The sequence below is a fragment of the Melospiza georgiana genome, chromosome 13, assembly GCF_028018845.1.
Source record: "Melospiza georgiana isolate bMelGeo1 chromosome 13, bMelGeo1.pri, whole genome shotgun sequence".
NCBI classification, from domain to species: Eukaryota; Metazoa; Chordata; class Aves; order Passeriformes; family Passerellidae; genus Melospiza; species Melospiza georgiana.
In genome coordinates, this window is record NC_080442.1 from 4,210,569 (window position 1) to 4,231,929 (window position 21,361).

Here is a 21,361-nt window from a genome sequence, read left to right on the forward strand (position 1 = left end):
AAGAAAAAAAAAATGGTGGTGAAATTATTTCACACATTTATGGGAAAAAAAAAAAAAAAAAGAAGGTGTGGGTGTGGGGAAAGAGAACAGCTCCAGTTTCCAGAAGACAAAAAGCAACTTCATTCATTTCCCAACATAATTTCATCAGGTAGGAAGGCTTGGTTACGTTTCTGCAGCCCTGCAGTTCCCTGAGATGGTCCAAGTTGTCCCTCCTGCTGTGTTGCCCTGACTTGGAACAGGTTTGGTACTGGGGCTTTAGTACTGGGAAACTGGGGTAGGAGGATGCCAAATGGGAGGAAAAGGGAGGAAGAGCTTCTGGAAAATGTGGCTGTGATTAAGCCAAATGTGGCCGCGAGAAGGGTAGGGGAGATATTACAAATATCACCAGCCTAATTGGAAGCATTTTTTCACACAAGGACAGTATGTTGGATGATTTCCCATGTTTAATAAATAGGATTAAACCCAGCAACAACAGCTTTTGCTGGGAACTAGGAGTCTGGGTTGTGATAAACTTTCTAGATGACAAAAATCTCCTTATGCTCAATTGTTTTTTCATCTCACTGGTAATACTGGAAATAACTGCTTTGGCTTGTCCCACCATTCCTGAAAGGTGATTTGTTTGTCCTGCTGGCCCTCTGACTCACAGCCACTGGAAAAGGGAAATAACCCAAATCCTCAAGGAGGCGTTTCTGAGTAGTGAGATGCTCACTGCTGGGATGCTGGAGGTAATTCTGGAGGACTCATGCTCTGGCTGTCCCACACTGAAGTTCTGTCCCCTTCATGCCATGGGGCTTTGGAGAAGGCTCTGGACAGGAGGAATTTGGAGATCCAGCAGCATTAGCCTGCCCATCTCCCCATGGCTGAGCTGGGGATCTAGGAGCAGGCTGGCATTTCACACCTTGGCAAGGGTGACATTTTCTTTGCAGCTTTTCCATGCTTGGAAGATGGCATTTCACCCCAAGAGGAAGCTGGTATTTATAAGGCAGGGCACTGGCATTTCATTCATTGTTACCATCCAGTGATTCAGACAAGGTCTCTTAGCCGGAAAGGTCAACTGGGTCTCTGCTGTTCTTTGCTGCTTTTCTTTCTTTCTCCATTTTTTTTTTCCCTAAGGGAAAGAGGGAAATACAAAACCAAGTCACATGCCAGAACTGCTGGTTGTCATTTTTCTTGCCTTGAAAATGAAGGTGTGCTAAGCTACATAACAGCTAGGAGTTTCCAAGTTTGCAAGGGTGCCTTTGGAAAGGTCCTTATTTTGCTTTGAGTTCCAAAGGTACAACCCAGAGCTTGGTGCTGGGGCGATGTGAGTGGCTGGCAGCAGTGTTTGCCCCAGTGCTGTGCCAGTGCTCACCATCATCCCAGCTGTCCTGCATCATCATCCTCTTTCTTAAAGCTGAAAAAGAGCCTAAAACTCCCATCTTTTCTGGCCAAACACCAGGTTTTGTCCCCAGGCTTGAGGAGCAGGATGGGAAAATCAAGTGCAAGTCACCTCTGTGACTATGGGGATCTTGTTGGACTGGGGCAATCTAAACACTGCCAGGGCCTGGGAAACATAAATAAAATCAATAAGAAGCTGTTAAATTGTGCCCGAACCTCGGCAGGAACAGCGTGGGGAATGCTGGCTGCAGAGATGTATCTGCTGCCACTCCGCGGGCTGTGGCACATTCATTAAGCATCTTTAAGATGGATACACCCCCCAGTTCACCTCCTGCGAAAGCCTGGGAATTTATTTCCTCCTGAACCATGCCATCAATCACCGGTGACAGCACCGCCTCGGCACCGCGTGGCTCAGCGCGCCACAGCCGGAGAGGCACGGGGCTGGCTGCCCCCCGGCCTGGGAGGGGGCTGGCTGCCCCCCGGCCTGGGAGGGGGCTGCCTCGGACCCCCACACCCTGCCTGGAGGAGAGGGATCCCACTCCCTCACTCTCTGCTGGGGGAAAGGCTGTCTCACACCACAAACGCATCCATGCTCTTCAGGACCCCGCTACCTCGTGCAGGCCTGCAGCCTGTCCCTGCTTCTCTTGGGCATCCAGCACTGCCTGCATCAGTCTCTAATCCCCACAGGCCAATGCCTCAGAGAGGAGTTGATGGTCCCACCTCTTCTCTCCCCTCTGTGCATCTCCCTGTGATCCTCTCCCCTTCCTTGGCACCCTGGCTCCGCTCCCAGCTCCCAGTCCAGCATTCAGTGCTTGCTGGGCGGATGCTGGGAGCTCCCAGGGCCCTGCCTTGTGTGTGTAAATATGAGAGCCTCAAGTCTGGGCAGAACATTTTTCCTTGTGCTGACTTGATGCTTGTAGCTTTTACTGGAGCAGCCAGACAGGAGCAGGACAAATCCAGCGATCCAGGGCAGCACGGGGGATGCCGACTGATGGCTGAGCTGCTTTGCTTCCCCTCCCTTCCCCGCCTGCTCTGTTAGTGATGCTCTGGACTGGAGAGATGTGACAGGCCCACTTAGCATGAGGAAAGAGCAGCTGGAGGGGGCTGAGTGACCCACCTGCCCTGCACCCAGCACCCTCTGTCCAGCCCTGCCCGCACCCTGTGGCTGCCCCTTTCCTTCCTGGCACTGACATTTCACCCTCCAGTGCTTTCAGCTGTCAGCCAAGCTGCACATTACTTCAATTTATGTAGAGGCCTCAGTTTTACTTCTTCTTGCAATTTCTTCTGATGCTTTTAATTTTTTCCCCCCTATCAGCTGGGAACCTACAGATTTCCCCATAAGAGCAGAATAAAGACTTGTCAACCTTTCTTACCTGCTCCTTGAGATGAAAATAACTTCCTGAACCCCTTATAATGCTTTATTTTCTGCCACTTCTGCTACTCTGAGTGTAATTTGACTGACTAAAGGATCTTGAAGCTAAAGGTAAAAAAAAAAAGATAAAGTAGACTAATAATAATAATAATGGTAAAAACTGCTCCTGAGAGGCTGATAAGGGCCTGGAGATTCGCACACTGGCCTCGCCTGCCGGGGCAGGTGTGAGCCTGGCTTTTGTTCCCCAGCTCCATAAGTCAGTGCTGGGGGTGGGGACAGCCGGGCTCTGCAAAAATGGGATGTTTTTCAGGAGAAGAAAGGTATTGTGTCCCCTGTGATATGGAAATGAGCAGGGAGGTAAGGGCAGGGAGAGAGGATTTCTGATGGTAATGAGGTTTTACACTGGCTTTCTTGCCTTGCCTCCATCCCTCCCTTTCAACTGTAGGATGGGGTTTCAAAGGCTGTTGTATTCTTTTCCTTGGATTATTTGTCATGTTTTTCTTTTTTTTTAACCTTGCCTGTTGTGGTTTTTAAAGATAAAAGGTGGGAGCTGCAATGGAGGAGAATTTTCCTTGCCCTTCACTGGAAGGGCTGGGAGATCCTGCAGAGTTTGGGTTACTGATGTAAGGATGCCATGAGCTCTCATGGGCAGTGAAACGGGCTTGGAAATGCATTTCCTCTCCCATCCTGTCCCACGGCCTCAGCATGGCTGGAGAGAGATGTGACCTGCTGGCTGGTGCAAAGGCTGGTGCCAAACCTGAGCCCATGGTGGCTGTGCCACCCCCAGGCACCATGTCACAGCTCTGGAGCACTGGTGGAAACCAGCTCCTCCACAGTTGTATTCCACTTGTAACTCTGGGATGTTTCTTGTGGCGCCTCCTTTGCAGAAACAGCCTTGCTTTCCTTTGACATCCCTGAAGGCTGAGTATTCCTCCTGTTCCTAACTCAGCTGCTGCAATATTCCTGGTGACTGTCCAGCAGTCAGGCCTTATTTTAGTCCCAGTTTGCCTAGATTCCAGCCTCCAGCATTAACTCTGGTCCAGCATTTATCTGCTGCCTTGAGGAATGCTCTGTTTTCCAAAGCCCTTCCTCATGTAGGAAGCTGGACACAAACTTCCTGTGCAAACAGTTTCTGGTGGAATGCTAAGGCTTGGGCTGAGTTCAATTTGTTGTGTAAAACAACAAAGCTCTTTGCTGAAAAGGAGAACTTTCTCCTCTGCAAAACCAGTGCTGTGAGCCCAGGGATGCAGCTCCCAGGGGAACAAGGTGGGGAGCTGTTCCTGGGCAGTGGCAGTGCTGCTGTTGGCTCTGTGCTGCCACTGAATTCCTGCAAGACCAGCAGTGCAGTGAGAGCCTCAGCAGCCAGGGCAGCTGGGCTGAGCTCCACTGTCAGTGCTTTTCATCTCTTGTTGATCTGAGGAACTTCACTGGGCCTGCCAGGGGAGCTTCCTGCCCCTCCTGCCCCTCCTGCCCCTCCTGCCCTGCAGTGAAGGAGCACTGAAACATGGCTGCTTACACAAAGTGCTGATTCAAAATTGCTCTGCCAGGCTGCCACGGGTGAGGAGAGCTCCCGGGTCAAATCCACTCTTTGGGCAGGAGCTGCAAGCAAAGATGCCTCATGGTGAGCTGTGCTGGTGTTAATTCTGGAGCTCCCTGTCTAGCCAAAGCCCTTGAGCTGGGCTGGTGTTGCTCCTCCTTCTGCCCAGCAGACATTGCTGCTCAGCTGTTTGGTTTTATCCCTTCCTAATTTTACAAGAAGTGACAGTAAATCCATTCTGTATGCACAGGACTGTGTGGGGTGTTTAAACAACCATTTGCATCCAGATCAGGTGATGGCTTTGGGGTGTCTCCTGGCAATGTGGGTTGGTGTGGGATATATCATGCTGTAAAAGTTAACGCTCAGAGCCTGATATTCAGTCTGCAAGAGCAGGAGAGCATTTGGCCATGAGCTGTGCTGTGTAGGGCCATCCCATGGCCTGTGGGTGCCTGGGGTGTCAGGGATGTCTCCTGTCAGACCTTCCTGCAGATACTGCCTCTGAAGGGCTCCCAGGCACAGCCAAGAGTACCTGCACAGCTTGTCTGCACATCCACAAGGACCATTAGCTTGGGAGGAGGAGGAGGAGGGGGAGCAAGGGGATATGGCAGAGGAAGATAAGGCCATGGAAGGGAGGATTTGTGGGAAGTTAATGGGCGTTGAATTGGCATTATGCCCCAGCAGGTTCTCATTTCCCTGGCTCTGTGCTGGCCCATCCCCACCCCAGAGCAGAGAGGGAGCAGGATGCACCCACAGCTGAGGGCTGTGCCCCAGAACGTCATGGCCAGGGAGTGCAGGGAGCCAGAGTTTGTGGCCCTGGGACCTTGGGCACACAGCAGGTGGCAAAAGGGATAAAGCAGAGGAAAATGAGGTTGCTGCACTGCTGCCCCGTGGGTGATACTGAGGGAGATGCTCCATTTTAAATCAAACTCAGATCAAAGTGGAGATGGCTCCTCTGCTGCTTGGGGATGCACAAGGCTGTGTCTGAGCTCATAACATAAGGGCAGCTTTTACTACTCAAAGCTCTCTCCTTGCTCTGCTTCACTCCTCAATGCCCTCACAACAACCCAGTATTTGCTCTGCTTCATATTCCACTGGCTTAGAAGAACTGGGGGGAGATTGCCATGGCTTCCCCTCTGGGCAGGAGTGGAGGCAGGGCCTGGGCAGGATGCTGGCTCTGTAGGAGAGTTATTTTTGAGGCTTCCTTTTTTCTAGCACTGGGGTAGGGTATTCCCCCATTAGCTCAGCCTGCACCCCCAGGGTCAGTCCCTGATGAGGAGCCAAGGTGCAGCAGGGCTGGGGGCTGGCAGCACAGTCCAGCCCCATGGGAAGCACTGCAACTTCCCTCTCCATGGGGCAGGGCCAAAGCAGAAATGCTCCAGTGTTGTTATCAGGTCTCTGGCTCAGTGGTAACAGCTCTTCTCCTGTGCCTGCTGAGCACTCTCAGAAGCAGCACCATGACTGCTTAAGTCCTTTGCTCTTCCCCTGTGTCCTTGATGTGCTACCCTGGGGAGGGCTCAGCCATCCAGGAACATGACAGCCGTGCTGGGCTCAGGAGTGTCCTTGATGGGGTGTGCTGGGTTTGGTAGCCACTGGAGAGGGGTCAGCCCTGGGATGTGCCTGCAGGTGCTTTGGCCCTGGCATCTGCATTCACCCTCCTTCTTGTCTCCCACAGAGCCCAGAGCTGCCTGGGACAGGTCTGAGAGCAGCAAGGGCATGTGGGGGGATGGAACCTGCAGGCCAGACCCTGCTTGGTCCAGTGGTTTCTGCAAGACTTTTTCCCTGCCCTCATTGCCTTGCTCAGGCCTGGATGGATGAAATGGACTTTACAGCCCCAAATCCCTTAATCTCCAGTATACTTAGCAGTATTAGCCAGCCTACAGAAGTTACATACACAGTAATTGCACTCAGTGGAGGACACTCTCACAATTTCATGCTGCAAGAAAACCTGTTATTCATTTTCCCCCATCTCCCACCCATCTATGCAGAAGTACATTGGAACCATGATATGGATACGTTAAACATGCAGAGAAATGTCATAGCTGAAACACAACCTGCTCTCCTGGCAATTAACCCAGGCAGCCTTGCAGAAGCTGTGCAGGGTGAAATCTGCTCAAAGTGGGGCCTAAAGCTTCAGCACATCTTAGCTACTAATGCTAAGCAAGTTATGCTAAGCAATTAATATCCTTTACTTCTTTACAGCCCTCCCTTTGTTTTTATTAAGCATCCCTGCTAATACATTTAGCAAAGCTTGCAAAGCCTTTCAAAAAGCATGATCAGCTTCCATAATCTTATATACAGAATGATCACAAGCACCAGACCTAATAGACTCAAAGCTAGTAGGATTACCACTGGGTGGAGCAGGAGGTTATGAATTCCTGTGGCTGTAGGTGACCACCCTGGGAGAGTTTCCCACCGGTGTGTTCTCCATCTCTTTTTCCTCTTTTGTACACAGAACACATTTAATCTCCATTATGGTGGACAGTGATGATAGTTTCTTTTTATCAATTCATACTTGTTTTAATACTTGATGTAAGTCATCATATTGTGATAATTTTCTTACCAGCATTAAGATTAATTCCAGTTGAAGTAGGTAACAAGTCTTTAACTAGTGTATAATTAGACTGTAACAACTGGCAGGACGTAACAGGAGCTGTATAATTAAAATCATACCCTATAATTCCACTAAAGTTACGAATGCAAATATTCAAATGATTACTTGTATCTGCAATAGTATCACCTCCTAATATCAAATCACAAAGGGCCCTTAAGAAAACATATCCTTTTCCAATATATATAAGTGCAGTTGCAGGGATTTCATCAGCATGTGTTTCAAAATGACAAACATTTTACTCAGTGTCAAGATGTGTTTTGGGCTTTAAGGGTGTTACAGTTGAATCCTTGTTGTTCCCATGTACTGTTTGCCACCTGTGTCCACTCTGTGGTGTCCATACTCTATGTTCTATGGGAAAGAGGATGATTGTATTGTGATTTAGTGCAGCAATTTGCTATGTGCTGTATACTGAAGCATATTACTGTTATTAAGACAGAAACTGTGACCTTGTTGTTAGTGGGGTCATAATTGGCCAAATACCACCAGGATTGAAATTCTCTTCCAGTTGCGCTGTCCCAAGGTACTTTTCAAACCTCTGTGGGTAAGGTGCTGTGTTTGCCTACCCTTGTAATTTCTGCCAGCGTGGAGTGCATCCACAGTTGAGTGTGGTGAAAGATTGCCCTGGACTATTCCAAGTGCCTCTCCAATCAGCTGGTGGTCTTTCTCATTAATTTTCTCCCACAGAGGCAATATATCAGACAAGAGCCATTGATTAGTCCCCAGTGCTAATAGAGAGGATTGCAATGGGTGCTCTAATATGCTTAAATCACTTGTTGTTGCACTTAGTTTATTTAGGAGCACTTCAACATCTATACTATTTAGGGCTCCCAATCCTGTCCCTGTAATACTGGCTGCATCCCTCCCTGTTTGCTTTGAAGGGGGATGAGCAGGGAAAGGATAATCACTCCTGGGTCAACACTTCACAAGTGATGTTAATTGTATACTATTACTTCTTAAACTATTATCTGTCATCACACAACAACTGGTATTAAGTCTTGAGCAGCAGCTGGTATTATCAAGGCAATGAGACCTGTCCTTCTGCTTACCTCTGCCCAGTTAAATGATAAACCTTATCTGATGGACACCAGAAAGTAAGAGCCTTCCTGTCAGGTGTTTCAGGAACTGGGAGCCTTGTTCCTGTATAATCTAGGAAAACTATCTTCCCTTTGGAATTGTTAACTTTCCACTAATCCGGATCATCCATCATTTTTATCCTTAGCTATGCTGTAGCAGTAACAGAGTCAATAATACCAAGAGCAGTGAGATGCCCCATTCATTCTTAGCTGATGTGAGAGTTTTTCCAGGAGTCAGTCATTTGTCAGCTGGCTGGCTAGTTACCACCTCTTGATGGGAGAATGGTGTATCCATCTTTCTTTTCCTAAACTTTTAACAGCAAAATAGGAACATAGTAAGATGGTATATGCTGCTTCCCACTTGGCTTCCAGTTTGTATTTTCATGAGAACATGTTAATTAAAATGTCATCTCCAGGCTGTATATAATGGACCTGTATTTCTAGATGTGTAGGCTGATACCATTCAGCTTATTCTGTTATTTTCAAACCCCTCCTGCATATATATGATGTATTGTGTCAACCATTCATCAGATGAGATCAGTAGGTGTCTTAACTGGGTATTACCTTCTTTAATAAAGGCCCTGTGTCAGCCTTTCTTGTGGGAAAGGCTTCTACCCAGACTGGTAACTGATGTATTATCACTAACAAATATATTCATTGCTGCTATATCAGGCAAGGCACTTCCTTCCTTAATTTCTGTAGTGGCCTTGGTTTGTGGCTGGACAATATATTACAGCAATTTCTCTGAGTAGCTGGAGCTGATTCCAGCACTTGTGTATTTCTTCTCCCCTTGATACTTTCCCCCCCAATGATGTGAAAAATCCTTGTTCTTTCCATAGCTTTGCCATTGTGTGGCACACCCTGAGAGTATACAGAGAGTTTTTTGGCTCATTTCCCTTTTCTCAGTTGTTCTGTATATGTCAGGGCTGCCAGTTCACCCTGTCCTTGCTGGGAGTGTGCTGTGGTTGCACTAAGCAATTAATACCCTTTATTTCTTCACAAGGTGAGGAGCCAGTCCCTCATCTTTACAGCTGGGTGTTTGTGAGTCCCACGCCTGGTGCTGCTCCTGTTTGCAGAGCTGATAACTGATGGCAGAGAAGACTTTACTGTCTGAGGAATACTTATGCAAATAAGCACAATGGCTTAATAGGGAACACCCAGAGAAATCTCCAAAGAAAGCACCATAAATTCCTCTTCCTGTGGATTTATGGGGAGATGTTTCACAGATATTTATGGTTTCCCAGGTGCGTTGTTGTGACTCCTTGCACAGATTTGCATGGCGTGCTCCAGGAGCTGATGAGAGGGGAACACTGATGGGGCAGCCCAGTGTTCATACCAGGATGGTAATGATGGGAATTGCTCCTTAATCCCTTGGTGAATTCCTCTTGTGTGCAGCAGCTCTGCCAGCACCAGCTGAGCACCTGGAGAGCAGGGCTGGGTGGATTTAGGTGGCCCTGATCAATTTAGATGGTCCTGGTGCAATGCCAGGAGAGGTGACTGCCACAGCCCTGTCTGAATGTGCTGCCCCATCCACCCCTTCAGGGCTGGGCCACACCAACACTCCCCTGCTGCTGACCACAGCCAACCCACTGAAACACATCTCCTCTTCTCTTCCTTTCCAGGTTCCTTGCATCACCAGCAGATCCTTGTAGGGTTTCAGCTCTGGTAAGTGCAGTTGTGCTTTCTCCTCACTGAGTCTGTTGTGAAAGTGTCACCTGGGGTTGGAAGGACACTGGGGCTGGGCACCACCACTGCTCCTCAGGCAGGTGGAAGAGCCTGAGTGTGCCCCTGTTGAGGAGCCAGTTCCTGCTGCACTTCACCCCAAATTATTTCCCCGGTGTGTGAAAATACACTGAGATGTGTCTATCAGTGCCCTCCCATAGTCCATGAAGGGAAACTGTGTGGGCATCTTTAATCCTTCCTGGGTAATCTTTGTTAGATGGGAATTGAAAACTTTGGTGATTGTAATAAAAGCTGGGAGGCATTTCCACTGGGTGTGACTTCAGGGGACCTCAGGGGACCAATAAGAAGGTGAACTGATGGGTGGAAGGAGAGCACAGCCTGTCTGGGGACCTTTGCACGGGAGCCAGGCTCAGATGAGCATTTAGGCCCTGGAAGAAATGTGAATGTGAGAAGCTGCAGTCCTGGCTGCAAGCTACTGTTGTCACCTGTAACCTTTCCAGGAATGTGCTCCTCTCAGGCCACCCTCTCTGCCACCAGCCACCCAGCTGACTCTCCTGAGGGACCAGTGGGTAGAAGGATAACATTTCTTGGCTTTCTCAGGCTCAGGTCCCTGTGCCATTCAGTGTTTGATGTTTTTACACTTCTAAAGTCCCCAGGGGTTTTCTAACCTTACCTTTAACCCAGCAGAAAGGATCCTGGTTCTGTGCTGAGGTAAATTAGCAGAGGTATTGTGTCATCTTCACCTTTGTCCTCTTGATGTGTTTTTTTTTAATTTATCAAAAAAGCAGCCGCTTTGCTTGATGCTATCTGCTGGTTTGGTAATTAGGTCCTGTGGAAGGCACTGACATCAGCCATGTGCTCAAGGATTTGCCACCGATGTCCCAAGCTGCATGGCCTCATTGAACTTGAAGGGTTTTCTTTTCTTTAGCTGCAAATAGTTCACTACTTCTGGCCTAAATTTATTGAAGGGAGGATGGTTACAGTGATCTCAGGGTTTTGGGGTGCTGCTGGCGTGACCTTGCTCTGAGACAGAGCTGTTCTACAACAGGGACACCACTGTCTGGGCATATCTAACCATGGCAGGGGGCAAGGGAAGGTTGTGGATCCTGGTGCCTAGGGAGCTGCCCTGATGTCCTCTCCTTGTGCATCCATCTCACTGGAGGGCATCAGGCATGGTGTGAGGCTACCCCAAAAGCTGCTCCTCACTCCTAAACTGTGCAGAGACTCCTCATCCGTGATGCTTTGCTCGTGACCTTGGCAGCCCCAGCTGGGAGCAGCTCAGGCCCTTGGGACAGCTGTGCTGTGTTGAGGAAGCAGCACTGCCATATTCCAGCATGTGGAGAAACTCCAGCCAAGAGGTTGACGAACAAATCAAGAGATTTTTCTGTGGCAGGGCTGTGTTCCATTGGGAAGTGAACATATAGCTTTGTCTTCCCAGACAATTCCTGCAGGAACAGCTCTGGCCACACTCCCTCCAGCAGCAAAAAGCAAGTGTCTATAGCTTCAGAGTGGGGACAGGCAAGACAGGACCCACTGGTCCTCCAAAAAGGGGAGAAAGTGGAGGGGGCAGTGGGGGAGAAGTGGCCATGGTGGTAGAGCTGCCTCTCCTGACACAAGGTAATCAGCTCATGGCTTCTTCTCCCCAATCCTCTTACCCCCCTCCCATTGCACATCTCTCTCCAGACGTGGCCATGTGTGTTAGCAGAGATAAAAGCTCTCTTCCCACACGGGCTCCTCTTCCCCAGCATGCTTAATCATGAGCCAATGTGGCAAACAGCCTTCCTGAGAGGAGAGCCCCGGGCTTGGCTCTTCTCTCTCCCTTCCTGCCTGCTGCCTTTTGCCTGGGCTCCCACTCTGCTGCACCCCGGGGCTCCCCGCACGCCCCTGCAGCCTGCACAGCCATCACGTGCCTCTGACAAATGAGCTTCATCTGCACCCAAAATTAATCACATTGTCATGCTGGCACAGGATGAGGCAGCTGTGCTGAAATGCCTGAATCCCTGGCTAATTTATCACAGGGGCTGGATGCAGAGCTGCTCCGCATGGGGACATGCTCCGGAGAGGCAGATGGGGACAAGGAGCTGGGAGTGAGTGCTCAGGAGGACACATTCTCCTCCTCCCCAGAGCTCAGCCATTGATTTTCAACCAGGAGAAGCTGGTGGGAGATTGCTGGTGCCCAGGGCTGATGCTGCTGGTGACAGCCTGGCTCCTCTGAGATGCCTCGGACCTGGAAGCTGATGAGTCCTCCTCCATTGGATCATGCTCAGGAACCCAGAGCAGAAGACTAGTGAAGGAAATGGATATGCGGGAATTATTCCAGGATTTCCAAAGCTATGGTCTTTGTGGATGGTGGAAGGAGGAGGCAGCCAGCCAGGCTGATGTGTCTTGTTCACTGCATTGCTCCAGTTTGCTCATCAGAAGCAAAGTGTTCACTGCCTGTGATGGGCTGGGATCAGCATGGAGAACCAGCTCCAGGGCCAAGGGCTTCCAGCTGGACCAGTTCCTGTACGGGATGTCAAGGAGGGGGGCCAGTTGTGATGTTTGCATCTCTCTGGGATCCACATCATCCTGCTTGCCAGCTGCTCCTCTCCACTTCACTTCAGTGTGGGTTTGCTGGGCAAACTCTCTTCTCTAAGTCCATCCCTAAGACAGACGTGGATTTCTCCAATATAGACACCCTTGCTTGTCTTGTGGTAATTAATTACTAATTCCAGACCAGACTCAGCTCTGGAGTGCTCGTTAACTAATTGGATGCCTTCCAGCAAATCCCAGCAGTCCCTGCACGATGGGAAAGTCACACATTCCTTGTCTGCTTCCTCACTGCTTTGTCCCCCATGGTCGATAGGAGCACCTTGGAAGAGATCCACTGGGGCTGCTCTCCTGGAGCTGCTGGCAGCACAGCACAGCAGGTTCTTCCTTGGGGTGCATAATAATGGACAGCAAAGCAAAGCAACACACAGATACCCTGTACAGTGAGTGGTGGCATCCTTTGCTGTGCTCCCAGCTGCTGGAAGGGGCTGGAAACCTGCTCTGCCCACTGGTCTCTAGGGGTTTCACACCAACTCTCTTTGCAGATGTTGTTGCATGTGGGTTTTTTCCTCATAGCCTGGCAGAAATGCTGGAAAACTGTTATCCTGTGCAGTCTGAAGCTCTGTGTTGCTCACTTTGCTGTCATGGGGAGAACTGGTCCTGTGTTTTTAGAGAAAAGAGGCTTTTATCCATAAAACTGAGCTGGTGGTGCTCCCAGCAATTTGCCCAGACAAAACAGTGAGTGGCTTTTGTTAAAACTTTAAATCTTAACTCACAAGGGCATGGACTCCCTTAGATCAGCCATAAGCTGGTGCACAGATAAACATGGTGTTTTGAGGAGGGAGAAGGGATGTTTTGGTCTCCTGTGCCTCTGAGGGCCCTGTGGGGTCTCTGGCCCCTGGGCACCAGCAGTCGTGGGCAGCTGAGCAAGAGACAATGGAAAGCTCAGTCTGAGCATCTCTGAGCCTCATCCTCAGACCCTGCAGCCTGCTGTGCTGACCCAGGAGCTCTCCTCCCTCCTCACCTGCATGATTCAGAGTGGATTTTGGGGCTGGGCTGTGCTTGTGACTGTGTTTCCAGGCTCTTTGGAGAGGCAGATGTGTGCATGCCTGTGAGTAGGAGACATGTCTGACTTGATGTTCATCCTTATTTCAACTCCTCCAGGGCCTCTGGGGGATGATGCAGCCTTCAGACAGCACAAAGGAAAGAGTTACAGTTCTCTTGGCTCAGTTGCATGTTCAGAGTGAGCTGCTGCCAAGGCAGGGGCTCCCATGGGTGCCACCCCTAACCCTGGTGACATGGTGATGGGTCCTGGTGCTCAGCACTTCTTGAAGCTGCCCTTTTTTTTTCCTATGCTCTTATTTTTTTAAGTCAGGGCTGCAGCTGAAGTTTTGTAGGCACCCCTTTGCCAAAACATGACAGGCTTGTGCCCCCTGTTGAGTGGAGAGGCCAGGGAGGAGCTGGGAAGCAGCTGAGATGTGACATGGGGAATTGGAGATGTGTGGTGACACCAGAGCAAGAATTGGTCACACAGCTTAGGAAATTACAGCTTGGGTTTCCAGAGAGTGTTGAGAGGGTGGAAGGCAGAGCCTGGAGCAGAGGACATCGATGCTGGGACACGCCAGGAGATGCCTTTGCTGGGGCTGTGTGAGGAGGAGTGCTGAGGGTCAGTCCCAGGTCTCCCAGAGGTGGCTGGGACAGGGCAGGACCTCCTGCCAGAGTCAGGCCTGGGCAGGCACTGCTGGCTCTGCTCAGCATTTACCATCCCCTGGGCTGGGGGGAGCCCAAACACCCTCCAGGAATGGCTGAGAGAGGCTCCAAGGATGCTGAGCCACCTCAGCAGAGGGAAACACTTGTGTGCCCAGAGAAAAGGCTTTTCCAGACTCTGTGAGAGCACGGGGAAAGCCTCTTGTGGCTGTTTAGAAGCACTTTGCAGTTGGAGGTGCCCAAGTCTTTAGGACTCAGAGTGCAGTGTCTGAAAGGCCCTGTTCCCTAGAGATTCAGAGTAACTGACCCTGCAGATCCCTGTGTACCAGCAGGCAGGGCAACACTCAAGGACTTGTCATGGCAGGGCTGACACCAGCCTGCTTTTTCCTAGGTGCAAATAACTGTGCCACAAATTACATCAGACTTTGCTATCCATTAACAACTGCTCCTTTGATCTTTTGTCAGTATGAAGGAACTGGAAGAGTTTCTTTGGGTCTAGTAAATTGGACATCTCCTGGCCCTCTGTCTCTTGTAGAATCCATATGGACGTAATGGATTTAGTGGCATCTTGCATTTTCATCTGTTGGGACACAAATAATGGTATTTCACCCTGGCACCCAGTGGTGCAAAACCCCTCACCCACATTTTGGAGAGGGCTTGGCTGTGAATCCCCACCTGTGCTCCTCTGAGCTCAGCCTCTGGGGGTTGGGCATGGTTTGAGAAGGGTTGGCCATGGTTTGACAAGGGTTGGGCATGGTTTGTGTGGGGTTTGGGATGGTTTGTGTGGGGTTTGGAATGGTTTGAACCTACTGCACTTTTGGACAGAGCTGGAAGCACCAGCCTCCCTGGCACACCCCAAAGGCAGCTCCAGGGAGCTGCAATAACCTGGTGTGACTCTGCAGAGCCTGATTTCTAGTCCCTGTCATTAAACACCCAGCTGTTGAGATCTTTTATCTGTATCCAAATCGAGACTTGGCAGGCTTAGGTAGCAGGGAGCTCATCTCAGTGACCAGGAAGATCTGATGAGCTCTTGAAGCAAACTCATCATCCCTCAAGAGGATGGGCAGGGATCTGAGCGCACCAGAGATGCTTTCATGGGCTGAGCTGATGAGACTGGGTGGGAAACTGGGTGGGAAACTCTGGGGTATCCAGCCCATGGGAGCTTCCTTAGAGATGGGGTCTCCAGACACCCAAAGAAGCACCCAGAGCCCCCTAAGGCACACAGGGGCTACATTTTGTGCTGAGATGTTGAAGGGAGAAGACAGCTCAGCATCTAGAGATTTTCCAGGCAATGGAAATTTTCCAGCTGAGCCTAAGGATAACCACCTCATCACACTGGAGCTGGCAGGAGAAGATGGCTGCTCCCCTAAATTCCAGATTTGTCCATCACTAGCGATAACGCACCGAGAAATAAATGTCACTTACAAAATTTATGGCAGAGCAGCTTTGCTAGTCTCCTTTTTTTTAAGGTTATACTAAAAATTAAACCACATTTCGCCCCAAGGGGGAGCGGCAGGCTGTCACCGTAACAAATGTGCCGGTGTGTCACGGAGCAGCGCACATGTGTGTGCACACAGCGCTCGGGAGGCAGGGCCAAGCCGAGCCGCTCACGTGGCTGCTTAGCTGAGGAAAATCGTTATTTTTGTACTTACACTTTAGGTGGCACTTGCCTGGCCCCGTAAAAAAAAGACAAGAAAAAAAAAAAAGAAAAAAAAAACAAAAACAAAAAAAAAACCAAACAAAAAACATGGGAGAGTTACACAAGCTCCAACCCGAGTTCCCACCATAAAACCTGGCGCAAGCAGCGGAAGCCCGGGCTCCTCCCGCTGATGGAGAGCATCCCGTGCCGGCAGCATGGGCGGGACGGGATCCCGCAGCCCCATGCCCTGGGCAGCACCAGCTCGCAGAAGGTGTTGTTCTAAGATTAAGCAGGGATCAGTGCGGCTTTGAGGGCTGTTTTCCCTCCTTGCCCCGCCGTGTGTTTGGACGGGGCGCTCCGGGGATGTTCATCAGCTCTGGCAGCGGAGCTGACACGATTGAGGGCTTTTCTCACCCTCCTCTCAGCGCTCATTAACATCCCCCCGCTAAGGAGCTCAGAAGCGTCGCCTCATCTCGCCCAGCTTTGGTTTGTGATGGGCAGGCGGTGGATGGGGGGAACTCCCCCCGGCTCTGTGGGCTCTGTCCGGGCAGAACAGGGCCCCAGAGCGAGGGGACGTGGCTGAGAGAGCCGCTGCAATGCAGTGCGGTGCCACCGACGGCACTCTGCCCACGAAGAGTCCTATTTGTGCCGGGCACTGGGAGCTGGGCAAGGCAGATGCCCTGGCTGAGGCTGCCTGCCTGCAAACGGAGACCTACAAACAGCTCCTCGGTGGTGTCACAACCCCGTCCTCTGCGCAGGCAGGGAGAGAACCCAGTTTTGGAAGCCTCCTTCCCAGATCTCACAATCGAGAAGCAGGAGAGATATTTTTATTTGGTCTTACAAGTAGGTCTCGAAACGTCTCTAAGTGGGTGCTTCATAGTCAGCGTAGAAATAAAACCCTCCCCCGCACCACCCAAAGCCCTTTGCAGCAGCCAGCCCGAGGCTTTGTCCTGCTGCCTCTACTCTGTGCTCTCCTTTTGCTCCATGTCCCTGGCCAGCTCTCCTGGGGACACCCAGAGCAGGCTGACATGAGTTCTGACCCCTGCCCAGCAAAATTTGATGGAGGAGATGCTTCCACACTTTCTGTGGTGGGTCCCAGATGTCTTTTTAGTCACCTGAAATGTGCCAGTCTGTGTTGAACCAAAGAAGAAAAGTGTGCTTGATGATTTTCTTTTTCCCCTGAATATTTTAATTCTTCCATCCAGAAAACCCGATTCTCCCATGGAAATTGTGTTTCCTGTTTGAAAACAGGTTGTTAACACGCCACTCAGCGCTACAGAAGGCTGCTTTTCCAGGGGCTAATACTTGAAGATTGACTGATTTCAATATCTAGCACGCTACATCCTCTGATTCAGCCTTTTCCTTGCATCATCAGGGCTTTTGTGCTTATCCTTTCTCCTATTTGGATCCTCCGGTGCCTTGTAAGACCCAGACTCCTGCTGCAGCCTGGCTCAGCTGAGCTGAGGAAGACCTTTCCACTCTGTCTGCCTGGCTATTTCCATGAAACCTCCAGGAATTTAATAACTTGGAGATTTTCAGCTGTCACTCACAAGCTGTTGAATTTGACTGCTGAGTCGGAGAGTAATTAGGGTAGACAGACAACACGTGGAGCACGTGATGGCACAAGACTTGTTTTCTTAAGGAAACCACACCAACAAAAAAAGGAAAAAAGATCTAAAAATACTTATTTTCAATTTTTTTGCCTTGTTCTACCTGCAGATAGCTCTTGACTGGCAGTCAGGGAATGTGGGCTGCCTTAGGGTGGTGACACCCAGCACTGGGTGCTGTGTGGGCAGGATGGGTGTCCTTGTCCCTGCAGTCCTTGGGGACACGGGGCTGAGAGCTCAGCATGGTGACTTTGGTCCCTTTGAGGTGACATTGGGTGAGAATGAAGAACATGACATGAGCATCTCCAGCAGTGCTGTGCTATTTCAGGGCAAACCCATCAACTCAGAGCCATCTTTTATAAATAAAGGAGGTTTTAATTAAAACCACAAATTGTTAATAGTGTAGTACACTGCACATTCTGCCAGATAGCAGAGCATTCCTGAAAGTACCTGTTAAAATACTGAATGGTGCTGCCATGAAGGGATTTTGGCTGGTTGGCCAGAGGTCTGTGTCCTGCTGCAGGACACTGGAGGTGTGCAGGAGGTGCAGGATGTCTCGCCTGAAGCAGCCAACATGGGGTTTGGAGGTGGTGCCTGATTGCTTTGTGTGCCCTATCTTGCCCTTTGGAAGAGGGCACCAGCACTGGGAGCAAAAGGTGGGCAGGGTTGTGCCAAGGGAGCTACTGAGCGTCTTTCTGTGCAGGGAGGAATGGAAGATGCTGCCTAAGGCTTGTGGAGCCTCATGCTGCAGGCAGAAACAGGCAGGAGGAGAAGGAAGGGGGCTGCTGCTGAAGTTCCTGGTGGAATCTCTGCCCTCCAGGGGCCAGCTTTGTGTCTGGGATGCTCAGAGAAACCCAGCCCCATACAGCTGCCTGCCCGTGCCAGCTTTTATTCCCTTTACCCGCTCCTCTCTCTCGGTGCTGGCGGGCAGCCCAGTGCCAGGCTTTTTATGGTTTTCTTTTTGTCTTTTTCAATGAGGATAAATCTTTTATCTGTTGACTGTGAGGCTGTGCTGCAAACAGAGTCGTACAGATCTTGTGGGTTTTTATAGCCACCTCCATCTTCCAGGTTGATGGTTTGCAGCTTGGTCAGTGCCCAGAGTTGGCACTGCTGGCTTGGATGGAGATTAACCCCAGCTGCTCCATGCTGGAGACTGAGATGCAGAGAGGGAGACCTGCCCTGCCACCCCCATGATGTTGTCTCTGCTTGCGTTGTACTGGGTGTAAGAGGAAGGGGGAAGCATGTGGCTGGAAAGAGGCAGACATAGAGCAAGGAAAAGCAGCTCATTTTGCTTAATTATGACTGACTGTGACAGCCTGCATCTTTAGTTTGAAAAGTATCTGTGAGGTATGGGCTGCTTCTCTCAAACAGGATAATTATGTTAATTAAAATGCTTTCTTTATGGCAGTTCTGATTAATAAAAACAGTTCCAGTGCTCTCTTTAAACGCGCTAACCTTCTGTTGTGCGGGAAAACTGGCTTTTCTCAGCAATTTATGACTTTTAAAACAGATTAGAGTGGGACAGCCTGCTGCTTTCACACAGTAACGCTTCCTCCCCGGGGGAGAGCAAGGCAGCCCACCAGCACAGTGCCCTGCTCGTGGGGAACAGACGGAGCAGAGCACTCGGGCAGCGACGCCGGAGCAGGCAGCAACATGTGCCCGTGTGGGAGCGAGGGATGGGAGGCGTCACAGAGCTCTGCCAGAGTGCCAGGGAATAAAAATACCACTTATTTCTCTAATTGCTGTTTATTTCCTCTGCAAAGTATTGCGATAATTAACAAGCTCCCAATTAAGAAAAAATTGTGTGTAGAGGAAAAGCAGGTACGGGTGCCAAGAGAGCTGGGTTTGTGCCAGAGCGTGGTGAGGGGCAGTGGTGGTGGGTCCCTCTTGCTGACCACACGTGGGATGGGGTCCTTTGGGGTCCTTTGGGGACTCCAGCACTCGGGAGGATGTGGTGAGTTCCCAGTTCCTCACTGGAGACCTTTCCCAAGATGATGGTTGTGCTTCCAGAGGTTTGAAAGCTTAGGAGCTCATCTGACCCCTGGTGTGGCTGCCTCATGTTTCATCCTTTGGCTGGTTTGCTGGTCCTTGAAGGGGTTTATTTCTTGCTCATGGAGGTTCAAGGCCCTTGAGCACAGTGGGTTTGGAGAGAGGCGGAGCATCCAGCACCCTCCTGAAAAGCAGTGACAAATTGGGAGCGCTTGGTATCTCTGCAGATAGCTCTGAAAATATAATCAACAGCTGGTTGTTCACAAGGAGGCACCACTTGGTGTTCATAAGGAGGGAGGGTTTGCCACATACTTGTTCACAAGTGTCGGTCCCCGGCCAGGTGCATGTTCCTGCTGTGGCAAGGAGGTTTTGTGTCCCCACCCTCCCTTTTCCTTTTTCCAGAACTTTCCCCTGCTGGCAGCTGGTGCCTTAGGCTGGGCCAGATGCTGGAGCAGCACATGGAGCAGTTCTTAGCTCCCCCTTCCCAGGCCCAGCAAGGGACTCTCACACAGGGGTAGTGACTTACCTTGGGTCCCTTCCCTTTCTCTATGCCCAGGAAGGGACCAGCACCTCCAGCAGCCCATCCTCAGGTTTGGAGAGTGCTGCTGAGCCCTCTGCTTTGGCAGGTGCTTTGGGAAGGGTGACACCATCCAGCTGGCCAGAGGAGTTTGGGTCTGTTCTGCCTTGCTCCTCCAGGAGAGAGGGAAAGGGAGTGCTTGTCCCTGACCCTGTGAAATGCTGCCTGTGACCAACAGCCCTTGCCTAAAGCATCAGTTTGCCATCAAGCTGTGACTCCTGATGTAGAGCTGATTGACTTCACTGGGTTTGCTTGACCTGGTGAACTGTTGGCAGGCAGCCCCACTCCCCCCAGTCTGAAGTATTTTGGGAAGGATTGGTGTGGGAGATGGGGAATAAAAACACCTAGAGGTATGGAGTATAGGCCAGGGGAGGGGGGTGAGGGGCTGTGGGGTGAGGCTCCTGCACACATCCAGCAAGGCAGCTTTGCCCTTTGGTGTTTGCAACCTGCAGATCCTGGTGAGCAGTGCAGTCACTCAGGGAAGCTATCCAGAGCTTCCCTACAGGTTATCCCCCCAGCCTGGGGGGCTGCAGCCAGCCCATCATGGCTCCAGCCCCCTGGCACAGCCCTTTCCTTGCCCTGCAGGCTCAGCTGGGGCTGGCTTTGCTCTGCTCCTCGCTGCCCCGTTTACCTCTGCTATATTTACATGTCTATTTTATGATTTCAATTTTTAATGCTTCTGCTCTTTGAAGATGCTTAATGCTTTGGAGTGGAACATTTTCTTCTGAGTCCTGAGTGCCAACTGAGGACAGACCAATAAATCAACTAATAACTGGAACCTCATTTTCTGCTCCCATGGCTGTGAGTTAACCCTCCAAGGCTCTCCTGGTTCTTGCCATCTCCCTGGGCAGGAGAGCTGCCTGTGCCAACTAGGAACACCCTTTTGCTGGGCAATGTCAGGCCTTTGGGATTCCCATGCTGGGCTGTATCTTAAGTGGTGGTTTCTGGGTGTATCTTAAGTCGTGGTTTCCAGCTGCCACCTTCTTTACCTTTCTGTCACCACTGGTCCCAACGCCTCATTGGGTCAGCAGAGCTAGAGATTAGGAAGGCAGTCTGTAGATAGTGGGGAGCATGGTGCCTGGGTCTGGCAAGTCACCCAGTGAGACCCAGGCTGTTCCAAAGCTCCTCAGGATGGGACAGCCAAGTGCCATCTTTGTGATGCTACAGATTCCAGGAGCTCTAACTGTGCTCTGCAGGAACGATGTCCAGAGAAAGCCACTTCCTTGCTGCTTGCACAGGGAACTCTTGCTCTGCTGACAACTTGTGGCAGAACTGGAGGAGCACCTCAGGAAGGCATCCTTGTGTCCCTTTTACTGGCAGCTGGAACTGATGAATCCTCAGCACAGGAAAACATGCTCTGCACTGCAGGTCTAACAGAAAGTGGCAGATCTCAGGTAAATCTTCTTTCCAGCTATTCGGCCTAACCCCCAGGGGCTCAGGACTTTCCACACTGCTGCCTTCATTAGCCCAACTCTATTTCCTGTTCTCATTCATCTCAATAACATCTAATCCTTTAAAGAAGCATCTGCTTTTACCTGTGTCTCGCTTTGAAAAGGCAGGTGTCTGCTAAAAAAAGCAGAAGCCTCTCTTGAAATGGAAAATGTAAACCCCCTCCCTCTGAATTATTGTAATTTTGAAATTAAGGGGCTCTCAGGCAAAA

The 21,361-nt window shown here is 50.5% G+C and overlaps 1 protein-coding gene across 2 annotated transcripts in view; it reads left to right on the forward strand.

Moving 5' to 3' along the window:
* The window catches only part of LINGO1 (leucine rich repeat and Ig domain containing 1), a 155,851-nt gene that overhangs the window by 42,448 nt on the left and 92,042 nt on the right, over window positions 1–21,361 (forward strand). For both annotated transcript variants that reach the window (XM_058033025.1, XM_058033026.1), the window contains one exon: window positions 9,593–9,635. The gene's annotated coding sequence lies outside the window, so the exon portion shown is untranslated. The remainder of the gene's footprint in view (window positions 1–9,592; window positions 9,636–21,361) is intronic.